Here is a 19,076-nt window from a genome sequence, read left to right as displayed (position 1 = left end):
TTGGATCCTGGGAAAAGTATAAATAATGCTACAATAAACATCCTCATGAAAAATTTTTATAAAAAGCCATTTCCCATTGCTGAGACATTATTTTATTTATTTTTTTGAGACACAGTCTCACTCTGTTGCCCGGGCTAGAGTGCCATGGCATCAGCCTAGCTCACAGCAACCTCAAACTCCTGGGCTCAAGCAATCCTTCTGCCTCAGCCTCCCGAGTAGCTGGGACTACAGGCATGCGCCACCATGCCAAGCTAATTTTTTCTATATATATTAGCTGGCCAATTAATTTCTTTCTATTTATAGTAGAGACGGGGTCTCACTCTTGCTCAGAGCTGGTTTCGAACTCCTGACCTTGAGCGATCCTCCTGCCTCGGCCTCCCAGAGTGCTAGGATTATAGGCGTGAGCCACCACGCCCGGCCGAGACATATGTTTATTTAAGGTACACTTGGTGATTCTTAAACAACCATGGCACAAAGTAGCAACTCAGGCCAGGCGCGGTGGCTCACGCCAGTAATCCTAGCACTCTGGGAGGCCAAGGCGGGCGGATCACCCAAGGTCAGGAGTTTGAAACCAGCCTGAGCAAGAGACCCTGTCTTTACAAAAGACAGAAAGAAATTAATTGGCCAACTAACAATATATAGAAAAAATTAGCTGGGCATGGTGGCGCATGCCTGTAGTCCCAGGTACTTGGGAGGCTGAGGCACATGGCACATCTTATTTACTTTTCTGAAAACCCAGAATGCTTTTCTTTAATATAGGACAAGGATCACTTGAGCCCAGGAGTTTGAGGTTGCTGTGAGGTAGGGCTGACACCAGGGCACTTGAGCCCAGGCAACAGAGTGAGACTGTGTCTCAAAAAAAAAAAAAAAAAAGACAAAGTAGCAACCAGGCGCTGTAATCCTAGCACTCTGGGAGGCAGAGGCAGATTGCTCAAGGTCCTCAAGGTCAGGAGTTCTAAACCAGCCTGAGCAAGGGCAAGATCCGTCTCTACTATAAATAGAAAGAAATTAATTGACCAACTAATATATATAGAAAACATTAGCCGGGCATGGTGGCACACGCCTGTAGTCCCAGCCACTTGGGAGGCTGAGGCAGCAGGATTGCTTGAGCCCAGGAGTTTGAGGTTGCTGTGAGCTAGGCTGACGCCACGGCACTCACTCTAGCCTGAGCAATAAAGCGAGACTCTGTCTCAAAAAAAAAAAAAAAAAAAAAACAAAGTAGCAACTCAATAAAAATGTGCTAGTCTGTTTAGGCATGTTCAGAGCAGGAGTAGTTACGTGGGGATAAGAACCACAGATGTTTTCCTAACTTCAGTATTTTTTATCAAACAAAAGAAATATCTGTAAAACTTGATTTACAGTAATACACTGGCTTAGAGAAAACAATTGGCAAGAACATATTATAATTACCTGTCAGCCCTTTTTTCTCCCTTAGAGCATTCAGCACCGTTATTTTTGAAAGGTGACAAATTACAAATTTAGGCAACTTTGATATAGTGTAAGAACAAAAAGTACAGTGAAAAAACAAAAGGCAAAAAGAACACCTCTTTCTGTGAGAGGGATGTCACTATCTTTCAAAACATAGATATTAAAATGAATCATTTGCTTTTTCACAAGCAAATTCCTCTGACAAGGAGTGGATTGAAAAATTCCTTGCAATGCATTCACAATTATGCTTTTATATTTACTTGAGAATATTTAAATAGTGTAATAAAATGACCTAATTATTTATTTCACAATATTTAAACTTAGCCTCAATAGGAACCACAAATTCAAAACTACCCATTAAATAGAGGCCTATGATGGAGCCGCAGGGCTTGTGTCTTGCAACAGTGCAGTCAGGACTTGCAGGCTTTGGAGCTTTTTTTTTTTTTTTTTTCTTTTGAGACAAAGTCTCACTTTGTTGCCCAAGCTAGAGTGCCCTGGCCTCACAGCAACATCCAACTCCTGGATTCAAGCGATCCTCCTGCCTCAGCCTCCTGAGTAGCTGGGACTACAGGCATGCGCCACCATGCCCGGCTAATTTTTTCTATATATTTGTAGTTGTCCAGCTAATGTATTTCTATTTCTTTAGTAGAAATGGGGCGCTCTTGTTCAGGCTGGTCTCAAACTCCTGACCTCGAGCGATCCTCCTGCCTTGGCATCCCAGAGTGTTAGGATTACAGGTGTGAGCCACCTGTTTGGAGCTTTTTGATTTTATCCATGTATGTGGGCCAAAAATCCCATGATAACATCTTTTGAGATCTGTAGAAAATTTTATTTATACAAATCATAATGTCCAAATATTTGGGTCATAAAGTAGAGACATAGATAGAATATTCACCCAAACTTGCCTGTGTACAGCTACACATTTGAATTTGGTCACTCTGTTACCAATGGACAGGACACCAAAACTTCTGAATGAGATCTGTGATGGTCCATAAAAACTGTTAATTTGAATTTCCATTTACTTTGCATCCGCAAACCAATCCATTTGCTATTGCCTTTTGGGCAAAATGCCTGGGCTTTGTAAAATTGAAAAGAAGCTCCTTATTGAAAAGGAAAAATAAACACAAGGTGAATACATTTCAACAGGCGTTGTCTTCTGGGTTCTTACCTTTCTGTAGCTTTCAATGGGTGCTTTTTCCACCACAGCGACGTTGAGCCTTTGGTTAATTTCAGGAGCATTTTCATTTGGGGGAAATTGTGATAACATGTTACAGTTATTGGTTGGGGGTTGCTCTGTGTGTTCTTTTCTGTTGCCATCGTGTTTAATAACCACACATTATTTGACCCACATGATGGGCGCTAGGCAGCCGCCGTTGCCTCTCACTCCTGCTGATGACGGAGAAGCGCCCAAAGCCACTGCGAACCCTAAACATAGTCACCCTGTCCACAAGGGGAATGAACATAAATCATTTCTTTAATTAATTACAGATCTGTCCAAAGTCCCTCAGCCTGGCCATTCCTAGTCAGCTCTCTGAGGTCGCCACCATTTACTTTGAGAACTGCCCGGCAGGTGTGCGGGCAGCAGCTCCAGGAAAACGCGGCGCGGGCCGTGGTGGAGAGCGCAGCCCCTTCAGAAGACAGGACCGCCGCGGCCCGGGCCGGCACGGCCGCCTGCTGTCCCCACAGCTGCGAAAACGCGCAGGCTTCAGCTAAGCCAAGGACTGCTCTGGCCCCCGTATTTCGGTTCCGGTTTCTTATCCCTGAAGAGAAGCGAATCAATGGACAGGACAGATGCCACGCCGGCTGGGCGCGCAGGGACAGGGACCTCAGCCTCCTCCTCGCCGCTGCTCCTGCTCGCACCTGGCGGCCCCGTGCGGCGGTGACTCACCTCGCCGGGCCGCGCCGCGGGCTTCGGAACCCGCTGTGCGCGGCGACTCTGCGCGGGGCCGAGCCGGTCCCGTCCGGCCAGGAAGCAGCGTCCGAGACCCGCGGGCCGCGGGGTGGGGGTCCCTGCCAGCCCCAGCCCTGAAAGTTGCAGGGAGTGGCGCGGGCTCGCCCAGGCCGACCTGTCCCCGCGCCGGGAGGTCCGCCCCGGCCCTGCGCCTTTCCGCCCGGAGCCGCCCTGCGCCCGCCAAGCCCCTCCTCCCGCACCTCGGCCGGAGCGGGGCCGGCGGCTGTTCCTCCGCGAGTCGCGCCGGCGCCCAGCTCCGCTCTGCGCCCGCGAGCCCGAGCGGCGGCGGTGAGTCACGGGCGGGCGCGGGCGCGGGCGCGGGCGGGGAGGGGAGGGGAGGGCGCGGGCCGCGGCCCGGCGGGGAGACCCGCCCTGGCGCCCGAGCCCGGCCGCGCCGCAGCCCCGCCGACTGCGGCCTCGGGCGGCGGCCGCGGGACCGGGCGCGGCTCCCCCGGCGGAGAAACTTTCCGGCGGTTCCGGCCGGGGCGGGCGCGGGCCCTGCCCGAGCGAGTGCGGGCGGAGCGGCGGGCGGTGGGCGGCGGGCGCGGGCCCTGCCCGGAGCCAGTGCGGGCGGAGCGGTGGGCGGCGAGCCGCGGGCGGCGGGCGCGGGCCCTGCCCGAGCGAGTGCGGGCGGAGCGGTGGGCGGCGGGTGGAGCGGTGGGCGGCGGGCGCGGGCCCTGCCCGAGCGAGTGCGGGCGGAGCGGTGGGCGGCGGGCGCGGGCCCTGCCCGGAGCCAGTGCGGGGCGGAGCGGCGGGCGGTGGGCGGCGGGCGCGGGCCCTGCCCGGAGCCAGTGCGGGGCGGAGCGGCGGGCGGTGGGCGGCGGGCGCGGGCCCTGCCCGAGCGAGTGCGGGCGGAGCGGTGGGCGGCGGGCGCGGGCCCTGCCCGGAGCCAGTGCGGGGCGGAGCGGCGGGCGGCGGGCGCGGGCCCTGCCCGAGCGAGTGCGGGCGGAGCGGGCCGCGGGCAGCGGCGGGCCGGGCGGGGCCGGGCGTGGCCGGCGCGTGGGTCCTCGGTGGTGGCCGCGTTGCGGGGCGGAGGGCCGAGGCGCCTGGCGAGGGCGCCCGCTCATTCATTGGCACGGCCGGCCGCGCGCAACGGGCTCCCGGGGCGCAGGCCGCGCCGGGGTCGGGCTGGGGCCGGTCGTGCCCGCGCCGCCCGCGCCGCCCCCGGGCTCCCCGGGACACTCGGTCTCTCGACAGGGCCCGTGAGTCCCGTGGCTACGTCTGCAGCCAACTCGGGCGTTGCGGCTCGTCATCCTGTATGTGCGTGCTTGCCGTCGCGTGTTCCGAGTCTTGCCTGCTCTCAAATGGCCTGAAACTCATTTTGACACGTGTGTTAAAGTTGAAGAGATTCGACTGTTGGTGCCGCTGCGTCTGGCAGGGACTTTGAGTCTGCACTTGGCTGTTCAGAGCCTTGCTTCCGCTCCGGTCCCAGCTGTGCACGCTGGGTCCTCGGGCACACCAGACTTTCGGTGACCAGTAAAGTGGGATTGTAGGTCCTTGGATAATAATGAGGATTAGATAAGGATTGGTAATGAGGATTAAGGCGAAAAAGACCCTTGCTGGTACGAAGCAGACCCCCCAGTTGTAGCTGTTTATATGTAAATATTAGTATGTCCCAGCTGGCTTAGGTAATAGCCAACTACTTTTCAAAGAATTTTCTTCTCCTGAACCTGAGAGGCCGACAGTTAGCATGTGAAGTCCTCTGGCAAGTTCCTTGGTCTGGGAAGTGATGTTCTCAGCAGGTCAAACTTTTCAGTGCGGATACCTGAGAAGGGTTTTGGTTCCCATCCTGTGTCACAGCAGCTGTCACTCACTCCTTGTTTAAACAATGTGGAGCAGCGGCTGAAAGTGACAAACTCGGAATTTGCAGGAAAAAGGATGTGTGGGAAGACCTCTAACTTTTACCTTTTTTTCCCCAAGAAGCAGTGCAAAATTTCCTTTTTATAGCCCTTTCCTTCCTTGGCCTGCTGATATTCTTTTCAGTAGTCTCTTGGTTGAAGTTTGTTTTTTTTTTACAAGTTAATATTTAATTTGGTTTCTTTAGTTTCATTTTTAAGTAAAGCTGATTGACCTGTGAAACTGGAGGGAAACACTTAGACACTTAGGTTGCTTATCCCTGTTCTGTTTCTCTGCTCCCAGGATCTCAAAAGCCCTGGGAAATATTTTCGAGAAAGTTAGCATTATTGAAAACACTTGTTCTTACCATAACTGTAACAGCAACAACTGTTAGGGTGAAAGGCCGTGGAAGATGTTTTTCTGCAGCGTAGTGTAGCAAGATCATGGGCGTGGAAATCCAAGAGACCTATGGCTGGCTGAGTGGTAACTTTTTAGTTGTGTTACTTTGAGCAAATGACTTAATCTCTCTGGGATTTTTGTGGGACTTTCAATAAAAGGTAGGGAAAAAAATAATAGAAATCGTACATCTATTAAAACAAAGTGGAATACAAATGAAAAGTTTTTTTAAAGTGATACTTTGAGGTGAGATTTTTTTCGTTTCTTTTTTTTTTTTTTTTTTTTTGAGACAGAGTCTCTGTTGCCCGGCTAGAGTGAGTGCCGTGGCGTCAGCCTAGCTCACAGCAACCTCAAACTCCTGGGCTCAAGCGATCCTCCTGCCTCAGCCTCCCAAGTAGCTGAGACTGCAGGCATGTGCCACCATGCCCGGCTAATTTTTTCTATATATTTTAAGTTGTCCAGCTAATATCCTTCTATTTTTAGAGCCAGAGTCTTACTCTTGCTCAGGCTGGTCTTGAACTCCTGACCTTGAGGGATCCTCCCGCCTCGGCCTCCCAGAGTGCTAGGATTACAGGTGTGAGCCATTACGCCCGATGCCCGGCCCAGGTGAGATTTTTTTTTTTAAAGCAAAAATTACTCTGAACTTTAGACTACTTTATACTAAAGAGTAAGTAGCTTACTGATCTTTATGTAAGTCTCTGATGAGTGAATGGAAGCCCTTATCCAGAACTGCTACTGTCAGACATTTATTCAATTCATTTATTTGCCAAACATTAAGTAAGTAACTACTATATCCCAGCCACTGTGCTAGGTGCTAGTATGATGCTAAGGTGGAGGAAACACTGTTACTGCCTTTGAGGCTTGTGGTCCAGTAGAAAGAGACCCCACGATTAGATTATGGGAGGGGGGAAAAAGGAATCAAAACGGAGAGAGCTGGTGAGTTGGGAGGACACAGAAAGTAACTTGGCCACCACAGACTGCCTGCTACTGATCAGGGGGTTCCAGTGGCTTTCTGAGCAGTCTTGAATTGGGGCTCCTAAGTTCTTATGGGGCTGAACAGCACAAATCTGCCTTGCTTCATGCAATAAAAATATCATAGACAAGTGTAGCCCTTGAGTTTGAATAATCTTAAACGTTCTAAAGCAAGGTTGTTTAAATGAAATCTGAAGGGTCAATGCAGCTCAACCAAGATTTATTTGCTATGAACAAAGCACTATGGTAGATTTTTAAGAGGATTATCACTGCGTGAATGTCCTAATTTATTGGTTTTCCTCATAGTAGTCTGTTACTTATGGAAATTTAAAAGTATAGGTAAAACAAATCATCTATAATCCCACCACCCAGAAAATCACTTAACATTATATCCTTTCACTTTTCTTTTTTTTTTTTTTTTTTTTTTTTTTACCCCTGTGCATTTATAACACAAACAACTAACATGCATTGATCGTACTGTGGGCCAGGCCACATGCCAGTGGCTTTCTACACAGAATCTCCTGTAATCCCCACCCCAACCCTGTGAGGCGGGGGACTCTCATTAACCCCTCTTACTGAGGAGAAAACTGTTTTAGGGAAATTAAGTAACTTTTCTTTTTTTATTTTTTTTTGAGACAGAGTCTCACTCTGTTGCTCCAGGTAGAGTGCCGTGGCGTCAGCCTAGCTCACAGCAACCTCCAACTCCTGGGCCCAAGCGATCCTCCTGCCTCAGCCTCCCGGGTAGCTGGGACTACAGACACGCGCCACCATGCCTGGCTAATTTTTTCTATATTTAATTGTTTGGCTAATTTCTTTCTATTTTTAGTAGAGACGGGGCCTTGCTCTTGCTCAGGCTGGTCTTGAACTCCTGAGCTCAAGCAGTCCTCCCACCTCAGCCTCCCAGAGTGCTAGGATTACAGGCATGAGCCACCGCGCCCAGCCTAAGTAACTTTTCTGCAGTTGTGCAGCTAGAAGATTATTCTGTACAAAACTGGGTTGGTTCTTTACATGCTATTTTCTCTTTATTTGAGACAGAGTTTCACTCTCTTGCCTGGGTTAGAGTGCTGTGGTATCAGCCTAGCTCACAGCAACCTCAAACTCCTGGGCTCAAGTGATCCTCCTGCCTCAACCCCCTCAAGTAGCTGGGACCACAGGCATGTGCCACCATGCTCGGCTAATTGTTTCTATATAATTTTAGTTGGCCAATTAATTTCTTTCTATCTTTAGTAGAGACGGGGTCTCGCTCTTACTCAGGCTGGTCTCTAACTCCTGAGCTCAAATAATCCACCCTCCTCAGCCTCCCAGAGTGCAAGGATTACAGGTGTGAGCCACCACACCTGGCCATTACATGTTATTGTCTAACTTTTGTTTCCCACCCAGCTATGGGCATCTATCTGTATGTCCCTAAAATACTCTTACACTAAACCAATCCCCTATTGTTGAACAGTTAGTTCCCAGTTTTCACTATTTTAAGCAGCTTTCAGTTATTTTGCATTTTAAAAAGTAAAATGTAATATTTAATTTAGCTGCCTTTTTTTCTTTATAATATTTAGAATTCGAACTTTCTCCTTTCTCTGTAATTTAAAGTTTAAGAGTTTTAATTTCTGTGTTCCTTTAGTATGTCTCATAAGTTTTCAGCAGTAGGATCAGGCTTGTCTGTGGAGCTGCATGGTGGGGCAGTAGCTCATCATGCCAGGGGTTCACCTGAGTAATGGGAACATATAAGCGCTCTCTCTCTCTGTTTTTTTTTTTTTTTTTTTTGAGACAGAGTCTCACTCAGTTGCCCAGACTAGAGTGCTGTGGTGTCAGCCTAGCTCACAGCAACCTCAAACTCCTGGGCTCAAGCAATCCTCCTGCCTCAGCCTCCCAAGTAGCTGGGACTACAGGCATGTACCACCATGCCCGGCTAACTTTTTCTATATATATTAGTTGGCCAATTAATTTCTTTCTGTTTATAGTAGAGACAGGGTCTCGCCCTTACTCAGGCTGGTCTGAACTCCTGGGCTCAAACAATCCTCCCGCCTCAGCCTCCCAGAGTGCTAGGATTGCAGGTGTGAGTCACCACACCCAGCCTAAGCTTTCTTAACGTACTGTTTGTGTTTGTATTTTTATTATTAGCCATGAAGCTAAACTTCTCCTGTGGGAAAATACAGTAGAATGGAGAAGTGCTAATTTTGCCAGGTGACTCTCTAAAGAAATTCTGTTTCTATGGTTTGCTTCATCAGTGCCCAGGGAGGTAGACAAGTTTAAAGAGTTTTAGGTGTTGCATTTAACAGATGTATCACTAATTTTAGAATAAGTTCCATCAACTGTAAATGGGTTTCCTTTTTTCAAAAACCTTACACATTTGTTGTTTGATCTCTTGAAAAACATATCATTGGCAAGAACATTTTTGGGTTGATTTAATGAAAGTGCTAATTTTTATTATAAGTAAAAGCATGTCTTTAAATATTCTCAAGTTTTACAATATCACACCTTTGCTAGAGTCAAAATTTTAATTTTTGCTTGCATTTTATATTTCCATTTCCAGTGCTAGTTAATTTGTCCTTCTGGTATTGATAAAGGACAATAGAATATGAGTGGTGTTATATTCAGCCTCTTCATACAGACACCTGCATCAGTTCAGTTTATTACTTTCTAACAATGATTTGTAATTCAATGCAAAGTTTAAAGAAACAGCTACTAGAATTAAAGTATAAAGAGGATAATGAGCTATTCCTAATTGATTTTCCCTGTTAACAAAGCCTTATATCATTTGATGATTTGCTTATAAAAATTTGAAATTCAGCCTTATAATTTTATATTTCTATTGATTTTAGTTAAATTGATAGTATCACTTAAAACTTTCAAACCAAACTTGTGTACACATTCTTTTTTTCTAAAAAACAAAAGCATTATTAAGTGGGTTGAGTGTTTTTCTTATATGTACAGTTTTCCTTCACTATACCCCTATTTAAAAAAAATAAAGTAAATTTTAGTAAAATTGTTACAGAAAAATGGTTGAGAAGTAACAAATTGAAAGCCAGAGAGGCAGAAAAGACTACTGAAAGTCAAGGCAAGTGGAAGACTCTCAAGGGTCGTTCAGCTGAGTGCCACGTCTTGGCCTGGTTTAAGCTCTTTTATAGTGACACATTTTGGCTTTGGAAGGAGAGCACCAATATGTCAAGAGTCAGCCTTAGGCAAAATTGGAAAAGAGCTGAAATACGGGGCCTTAGACATCCTCAACTCCAAGTTTACCCAGCGGTACTTGGCGATGCCAGGAAGGCAGTCAATGAGTATCTGAATGAGGGCAAATTACTATTCATTTGGATCCATGGAATTGGAGGCATCACATTTGAAAATTGGGGGATGACTAATGCCCAGGCAACCAAAGCAAAATTGGACAAATGGGATCACATCAAACTAAAAAGCTTCTGCACAACAAAGGAAATGGTCAACAAAGAGAAGAGACAACCCACAAAATGGGAGGAAATATTTGCAAACTACCCATTTGACAAGAGATTAATAACTAGAATATATGAAGAGCTCTAACAACTCAATAGGAAAAAAATAAAATAACCCATTGAAAAAATGGCCAACAGGTATATGAAAAAACACTCAACATCATTAGTCATCAGAGAAATGCAAATCAAAACTATAATGAGATATCATCTTATATCCCTGTTAAAATGGCTTTTATCAAAAAGACAGGCAATAACAAATGCTAGTAAGGATTTGGAGAAAGGAAAACTCTTGTACACTGTTGGTGGGAACGTAAATTAGTGCAAGCACTATGGAAAACAGTCTGGAGTTTCCTTATAAAACTAAAAATTGCACTACCAGATGACCCTGCAATCCCACTGCTGGGTGTATATTCCAAAGGATGGGAATTCAGTACATCAAATTTATTACAGCACTGTTCACAATAGCTGAGATTTGGAATCAACCTAAGTATCTATCCATGGATGAATGGATAAAGAAATTGTGGTACAGATACACAATGGAATATTACACAGCCCCTCAAAAGAATGAAATCCTGTCATTTGCAACATCATGGATGGAACTGGAGAACATTATGTTAAGTGAAATAAGCAAGCACAGAAAGACAAATCTCACATGTTCTCACTCATTTGTGGGAGCTATTTATTAGAAATAGTTATCTCATGGAGACAGAGTAGAAGGATGATTATCAGAGGCTAAGAAGCATAAAAGGGAGGGGGGATAAATTATAGATGGCTAATGGGTACAAAAATATAGTTGGATAGAATGAACAATATTTGATAGCACAACAAAGTGACTATAATCAAGAATAAGTTAGGGTATATGTTAAAAGAGTAGAATTAGAATGTTGCTAACACAAAGAAATGACAAATGCCCGAGTTGATGGATACTCCAATTACTCTGCTTTGATCAATTAACATTGTGTGCCTGTATCAAAACATCACATGTACCATATAAATACATACAACTATTATTTGTACCCATAATAATTTTTGTAAAAGATAAAAAATTGGGGATGAGTACCTACCACTGAAATTTAATCACCTCTTTTTTTTTTTTTTTTTTTTTGAGACAGAGTCTCGCTTTGTTGCCCAGGCTAGAGTGAGTGCCGTGGCGTCAGCCTAGCTCACAGCAACCTCAAACTCCTGGGCTCAAGCGATCCTCCTGCCTCAGCCTCCCGAGTAGCTGGGACTACAGGCATGCGCCACCATGCCCGGCTAATTTTTATATATATATTAGTTGGCCAATTAATTTCTTTCTATTTATAGTAGAGACGGGGTCTCGCTCTTGCTCAGGCTGGTTTCGAACTCCTGACCTCGAGCAATCCGCCCGCCTCGGCCTCCCAGAGTGCTAGGATTACAGGCGTGAGCCACCGTGCCCGGCCTTAATCACCTCTTTTTATTAAGCTGATTGGAAATGCAAAATACAAGATAAGAATCAATCTTTTAAAAAAGCTTTTCCACAAATTGATAGGGACTGAGGGGAGCAGCATCCCAGGAGGTGGGAAAACAACGCAGGAAGAAAGGTGGGGACGTGCCATACAGAGGCAGATTCTTTGTGTCTGGGTGGGCTGTGCCCAGTCCCGAGGCCTGCTGGACTAGGCTCCTGCTGTTGGAACTGGGTCACGTTCTGTGCCCCTGGAGGGCCTGGCCGGTGGGGTGCATGGGGGGAGACGTGTCGAGGTCTTCCCTGGCCTGCTCCACGGGCAGGCGGAATTATCCCAGAAAGCTGCCTCTTAACAGACACACACGCTCCCTACAGGGGTTAAAGATGTCTTTCGTTTTCTTTTTTTTTTATTTTATTTTGAGACAGAGTCTCACTCTGTCACCTGGGCTAGAGTGCTGTGGCATCAGCCTAGCACACAGCACCCTCAGAGTCCTGGGCTCAAGCAATCCTCCTGCCTCAGCCTCCCGAGTAGCTGGGACTATGGGCATGTGCCACCATTCCTGGCTAATTTTTTAAATATATTTTTAGTTTTTATTTAGGAGTAAGGAAGAGGGTCAAACGTAAGACGCGTGGTTTGGACCACTGAAGTCAACTGGGGTGCCGCGGAGCACCCAGCCCCCTAGATGGCAGCCCGTCTCCAGAGGAGGGGAGACCTTTCAGGGGACTCGGAGCATTGGCTGAATGGGAAGCTGAGCCTTTGAAGACGTCAAACGGTCCAGTTGGTTCTGCGAGTTTCACCCCACACAGAAGATGGAGCTAGTGCGGGAAAATGTGATGATGGTTAAATACCGGAGGTACTGAGAGATCAGTGCTAGGGAAGAGGAAGTGAAATGCCGTCTTCATCTTCATTCAGCCCTGCAAACAGAAATTATTCTAATGATTTATTAATGTCTCTGCCGTGGAGAACCGTTTGGGAAGGTCAGGCCGGCAGGGGTGCGGAGCGGCAGGAAGCCGGCAGGGTTTGCGCCAGGCCCCGATTCTAAGGCCCGCGCACCTTCCCTCTCTCTCCACTAGCTTCGCGGTCAGTCAGGTTTGGGGGATGTGTTTTGACATAGGATTGTGTGTCCACAGTCTCCCGGAACGTTCCTCTGGTCTGTGCTGCCCAAGCTCAGGGCGTAGTGCCAGAGGCGGACCCTGGCGGGCTTGCGCAGACGTGGCCTTGACTTCGGGCTCCCGTGCTCGTCACCAGGTGAGCTCCAGCAGCGTCCTCTGATGAACTCCACTTCCTAGCTGCAAAATGGGAATAAAACAGTATTTATCGCATAAAGTGACGGTATGAAGCAGATGACAGGATATGTGTGAAACAGGGAGCGTAATGCCTGGCTCATAGCAGATATCAGTGGCTCGGATATCTTTTTATTTTTATTTTTTGTGTATAAGCTGCACTAATAACTTCAAAAGGTTTTAATCCGCTTGTCTCAAATTGAATCATTATTTTGTGGTGGAATATCTGCATGTTACGTCTTGCCTGTGCAGGGAGGGTCAGGACCCTGTCTTCCACCTTCCCTTCCTCCTCTCCTTTGGGGTTAAAGTAACATGATGGAAGTTGGCCATTGGATTCGAGAACTTTCGTAGGAAGTGTATAGCCTCAGCTGTGGATGCTGAAAGCGTTTGAAGCGGCCACCACAATATGCCTGCCCTCCCAGCAGATGCTGGCCGCATCAGTCTAGCACGACTGGTACTGTCCCTCACAGACCGTGGGCATCTGGGGAGTACTGTACCATGAACACCACTGTCCCAGAAAATGCTGGGCTGTCACGAATCACAGCCCCTACTGTCCTTGCCGATACTATGCGGTTTTCTTTAGGAGGCCTCAAGACGGTTTATGTGACACAGCTGCTACTGTCTCCTGCGATTTGTGTGTGTTTGTTGTTGAGTTGTTTAACCATATAGTTATTCCTGCAAACTTTAATAGCAACGAAAGGCATTGTTTTTGTTAAATTAGTGTTATATACCACCTCTGCAGGGATGTCATTGAATATATCTGTATGTATATCAAATATATCCTCTGATGGATTAGTTAGGGCTGAGACATGTGCTCCCTGGGAACGTAGTTTTGGCAAGCGGTAAGCAGCAAGCAGGAGCAGTTAACATTTTGTTTAACAAACACTGAATGCAGGGGCCCTCAAACTTTTTAAACAGGGGGCCAGTTCACTGTCCCTCAGACCATTGGAGGGCCAGACTATAGTTTAAACAAAACTATGAACAAATTCCTATGCACACTGCACATATCTTATTTTGAAGTAAAAAAACAAACAGGCGGAAACACCCGCATGTGGCCCGTGGGCTGTAGTTTGAGATGCCTGACTTAATGTGTTCACTACATGCCAGGGTTTGTTCTAAGTACATAGAACTGTTAACTCATTTACTCCTCATACCCTCTGAGGCAGATATTATCCTCATTTTAGGGGTCTTTATTTGAGACAGAGATTAAGTTACTTGTCTACGGTCACACAGCTGAATTAGTTCACAGCTGAGTTAGGTTTGGGAAGCAGGCGGCCTGACTTTTTGCACTTTTGATTGTAGCCAGCATCTAGCATGTATCTCATGGTTTGGGTCCCATTTGTGTCCTTGTGCTTGCAGTTTTATCAAAGGAAAGATCACACCTCTCCAGACATTGTATCCACTCCGTATGGTTTGCCATGTGGAGGATGACAGCCAGATCGTAGATTTCACGGTTGCCCTTGGAAGACACGGATGCCTGGCTGCCGTTACGGTATTGTCAGACACTTCTCTCAAAGCTTCCAGGCGCTCGGTGGGTCCTGGTCTTGAGCCCAGGTGAGCAGCGATGCCTTCCACCCTTCCCTGGCCAGCACGCTCAGCTGAGCAAGAAGAGCAGCGCTCCCAGGACAGCTATTCTATAATGACAGTCTTTGCTTTAGGGTTTTCACCTATTGTAAATTAAAGTAGTTAAAAACCCTTATCAGGCCCAGCGTGGTGGCTCACGCCTGTAATCCTGGCACTCTGGGAGGCTGAGGTGGGAGGATTGCTCAAGGTCAGGAGTTTGAAACCCCCAAGAGCAAGACCCCCATCTCTACTAAAAATAGAAATTAATTGGGCAACTAAAAAAATATATATAAAAAATTAGCCGGGCATGGTGGCACATGCCTGTAATCCCAGCTACTCAGGAGGCTGAGGCGGGAGGATCGCTTGAGCCCCAGGAGTTTGAGGTCGTTGTGAGCGAGGCTGACGCCATGGTACTGTAGCCCAGGCAACAGAGTGAGACTCTGTCTCAAAAAAAGAAAAAAAAAATCCTTATCAGAAGAGAGTAGCGTGTGCACAGGAGGTTTCTTTGACTGTTTTCTAATTGTCGTTGGAGACGGTGGTGGGCAGAATAATGGCTCCCCAAAGATGTTCATGTCCTATCCACAGAGCCTAGGAATCCGTTATGTTGTGCAAGTTGAGCATCTTTAATGCAAAAAGCCCCCAAATCTGAAACTTTTTGGGGTGCCATTGTGACATCACAAGGGGAAATTTGACACCGGACCTCGTGTGATAGGTCGGAGTCAAAATGCAGTTAAAACTTTGTTTCATGAACAAAATGATTAAAAATATTGTATAAAATTACTTTCAGGCTATATGTATAAGGTGTGTATGAAACAAATGAATTTCACATTTAGACTTGGGTCCCATCTCCAAGATATCTCAGTATGTATATGCAAATATTCCAAAATCCAAAAAAAATTCAAAATCTGGAACATTTCTGCTCCCAAACATTTCAGGTAAGGGCTACTCACTTTAGTCTGCAGATGGGGTTGCAGTTGCCAGCCAGCTGCGGCTAGCATCGGGGCTATCTGGGTAGGCCGGTGTGGAGCCTCCAGAAGGGGCCACCGCCCTGACGACGACACGATGGTAGCTCAGTAACGTCCGTTTTGGACTTCTGGCCTCCAGAACTGTAAGAAAAAAAATACGGCGTCGTTCTAAGCCACTAAGTTTGGGTAACTGGTGACCACGGCAGCAATAGGAAACGGACGCAGAGCGGTCTGTTGGACTTGTTCGTGTGCCGGCGGGAAAGAGCTGCCTGACCTCAGGATTCATCGTCCTGGACGCGTCAAGCGTAGCAGCTGTTTACATTTTGAGGGCTGTTTTATTTTACATGTAGAACGAACCACTTTGTGGGAGGGAGAGCTCACTTTTGATAGTTCTGTCTATTTCTGTACCTAGCAGACATTTAAAACGATTGTACCAAGGTTTCAGACCAAAAGTGAGGCAGTCTTAGTGACTCCAGAGCAGCCGGAGCCCCCTGGCTGTTTCTGTCAGAGCGGCCGGCGGAGTCCTGGCTCTGCGTCCTGCGGCGGCGGCGGCGGGCGCTCCCGTCGGGAGTGAGGCCCTGACCGGGCTGGCGACTGCGGTAGAGATCGCCGCTTTTGGCTCCAGATTCTCTTTACTTTTTCAAAATGTGGTATTTGTTCTCCTTGCCTAGAAATGTTATGAATTCTCTGAGAACAAGCACTGCCATACAAGGGCTTCGGAAATTACAGAGCAATGAGCAGAAGGTGGTATCGCTCATTGGGGCTGCTATGGTAAGCACCCAGAGGGCTACAACTCCAGAGTAGGTGGTGTCTCAGAGCCACAGTGTTAATTTCTGAAATTAAAAAGGACAAGAATCATAATGGATGAAGTTAGTTGTTTTTTTGTTTGGGGTTTCTTATAACAATCTTGCATTGTGATTTCCAGACAATTTCTTTCAGTTAAGGGCCTCCTTCTTGTGCAGTGTAGAAATAGTACTAGTGTAAGAAATAAAATCTTGGGAATTTTCCTGTGTCTTAAGAAATTAAATCAGGTATAGTAAAGGAATTGGGTAATTTTTAAGACACACAGGTGGAAAATTAGCTGGATGGCATAAATATATATAGCAGTTTCTAGGGGGAAGAGACTGCATGGTATAGAAGTTTAAAAAATTTGGCCAGGCGTGGTGGCTCACACCTGTAATCCTAGCACTCTGGGAGGCCGAGGCGGGAGGATCACTCAAGGTCAGGAGTTGGAAACAAGCCTGAGCAAGAGTGAGACCCCGTCTCTACTAAAAATAGAAAGAAATTAATTGGCCAACTAAAAATATATATAGAAAAAATTAGCCAGGCACGGTGGCACATGCCTGTAGTCCCAGCTACTCGGGAAGCTGAGGCAGGAGGATCGCTTGAGCCCAGGAGTTTGAGGTTGCTGTGAGCTAGGCTGATGCCACCGCACTCTAGCCCAGGCAACAGAGTGAGACTCTGTCTCAAAAAAAAAAAAAAAATTGGAAACTCTAAAGCCATTGAGATAGAATATTTTCATAATTGTATCTCTTTTTTTTAAATTCTATAAATTATTTTTATACTTATTTATTTTTTCCTATGGTATTTCATTACAGAATGCATTTCTTTTAAATATATTCTTTTGATTTTTTATTTATTTATTTTTTTTCAGCATATTATGGGGGTACAGATTTTAAGGTTTCAATAAATGCCCATTTACCCCTCTCCCCCAACAAGTCTGAGTCTCCAGCATGACCATCCCCCAGATGGTGCACATCTCACTCATTATATATGTATATACCCGCCCCCCTCCCCCTCCCACCTGCCCAATACCCTATTACTATAGTACCTATGTGACCACTTAGGTGCTGTTCAGTTAATACCAATTTGCTGGTGAGTATATGTGGTGCTTGTTTTTCCATTCTTGGGATACTTCACTTAATAGTATGGGTTCCAGTTCTAACCAGGAAAATATAAGATGTGCTATATCACCATTGTTTCTTAGAGCTGAATAGTACTCCATGGTATACATATACCACATTTTATTAATCCATTCTTGGATTGATGGGCACTTGGGCTGTTTCCACAGCCTTGCAATTATGAATTGTGCTGCTATAAACATTCGAGTGCAGGTGTCTTTTTTGTAGAGTGTCATTGGATCTTTTGGGTAGATGCCCAGCAATGGGATTGCTGGATCAAATGGTAGATTCACTTGTATCACTTTAAGGTATCTCCATATTGCTTTCCACAGAGGTTGAACTAGTTTGCAGTCCCACCAGCAGTGTAGAAGTGTTCCTCTCTCTCCGCATCCACGCCAGCATTTATTGTTCGGAGACTTTTTGATAAAGGCCATTCTCACTGGAGTCAAGTGATATCTCATTGTGGTTTTGATTTGCATTTCCCTGATGATTAGAGATGTTGAGCATTTTTTCATATGTTTGTTGGCCATTCTTCTGTCTTCTTTAGAAAAGTTTCTGTTCAAGTCCTTTGCCCACTTTTTAATAGGGTTATTTGACTTTTTCTTCCTGATTTTCGTGAGTTCTAAGTAATATATTCTTTTTAGATTTGGAGTCACTTGTTTACTGTAGGGAAAAATATATATGTAAGATGGATCATTTTTTTTCTTATAAACATATAGCTTTAAAAACTTGATGTGGGGGTAAGAAAGTTTTAGTTTGTGTTCTAAAATGCTTCTGGAGGAGATTTTTCCTAGGCCCTCACTTCTCTAATCTAGAAACTTCTCGAGCCCTGGGTGTGTGGGTGCCGCAGGACGTTCTCCTCACTCACTTGCATTTTATCCTGGTCAGGCAGCACTTGGTCACTAGCTTGCTTTTCCCTGCTGCTAGCTCCAGAGCCAGACAAGGAAGACTTGGCCATGTAGGTGGTCAAGTAAATAACTGTCACTAGTGCCAGAAAGGTGTGATCTATCTCCCAGCCATCACTGATAAATGTAAAGATTGGTATTCTCTGTTGCATATTTTGTTAATATGAACCAGAGCTCCAGAGCTTATTTATCCGAGGTGAACTAAAGATAATCTTTTAGTAGTTGCCTTCCAAGGACTTCGGTGTATTGTATCTTAAAAACTGACTTGTATCAGGGTTGCCGTAGGAAGTTTCTGGTGCCTTTTGCTAGTGTGAGTTAATGAGCCAAATGGTACGGTGAAATGTCTCTTTAAGATTATAGCTTAGATTTCTGAATTTCAATGCCAGAAGATATGCCTCAGCTAATCAATGCAACATTTAGATTATTAGATCCCCGGGTGTAGGGAACATGGCTGCTCACATGCCTGCACCTGGCCGGGTCCCAGCCCAGCCCATCACCACGGCACCTCGCTATCTGCTGTCACCCCCACCACCTCTGTCCCAAACTCGCCTCGTCTGTAGGGTAATGTTGTGTGCTCACTGGTGTTCTCGTTCAGTTGCTTATTACGACCGTTTGGGGAGCCAGGCCACAGTAACACCTAGATCAGAGAAGTCATCCCTTGGTATTGACTGTGGCCAGCAGGAATAGACACGATTAGAATGTGAGAAGACACAGGCACAGGCAGTAGAGAGGTTGAGAGAGAGAAAGAGGGGCGGGGAGGGAGGGAGGAGAGAGCAGTTCTGTGGGGGAAATAACTAAGTGCGGAGGAAGGATTTCTAGCAGAAAATTTCCCAGCCACAGCGCTCACTGAGTTCTCAGAGTAGATTTTCTTGGAATTCATCGGCATCTTGCTTTATCAAATACCCATGCTACACAGATGGCTAAGACATATTTATTCTCAGTCCCTCTTCAGTTCCTTCTGAAATTAATGAGTGCACTCAACACACGTTTCTGAGCACTTGCTATATGC

The 19,076-nt window shown here is 46.3% G+C and overlaps 1 protein-coding gene across 4 annotated transcripts in view; it reads left to right on the top strand.

Annotated features, from left to right (window-relative positions):
• The first annotated feature begins 3,433 nt into the window (after positions 1–3,433).
• SGMS2 (sphingomyelin synthase 2) overlaps positions 3,434–19,076 on the top strand; it is a 75,749-nt gene continuing 60,106 nt past the window's right edge. For 3 of the 4 annotated variants that reach the window (XM_075998155.1, XM_075998153.1, XM_075998156.1), the window contains exon 1: positions 3,434–3,667. The gene's annotated coding sequence lies outside the window, so the exon portion shown is untranslated. Of the gene's footprint in view, positions 3,668–6,094; positions 6,218–19,076 lie in introns of all 4 variants that reach the window. The other variant, XM_075998154.1, reaches the window with a different exon arrangement.

Source organism: Microcebus murinus, chromosome 27, assembly GCF_040939455.1.
Source record: "Microcebus murinus isolate Inina chromosome 27, M.murinus_Inina_mat1.0, whole genome shotgun sequence".
In the NCBI taxonomy this organism is placed as follows: Eukaryota; Metazoa; Chordata; class Mammalia; order Primates; family Cheirogaleidae; genus Microcebus; species Microcebus murinus.
This window is presented reverse-complemented; position numbering and strand designations above follow the sequence as displayed.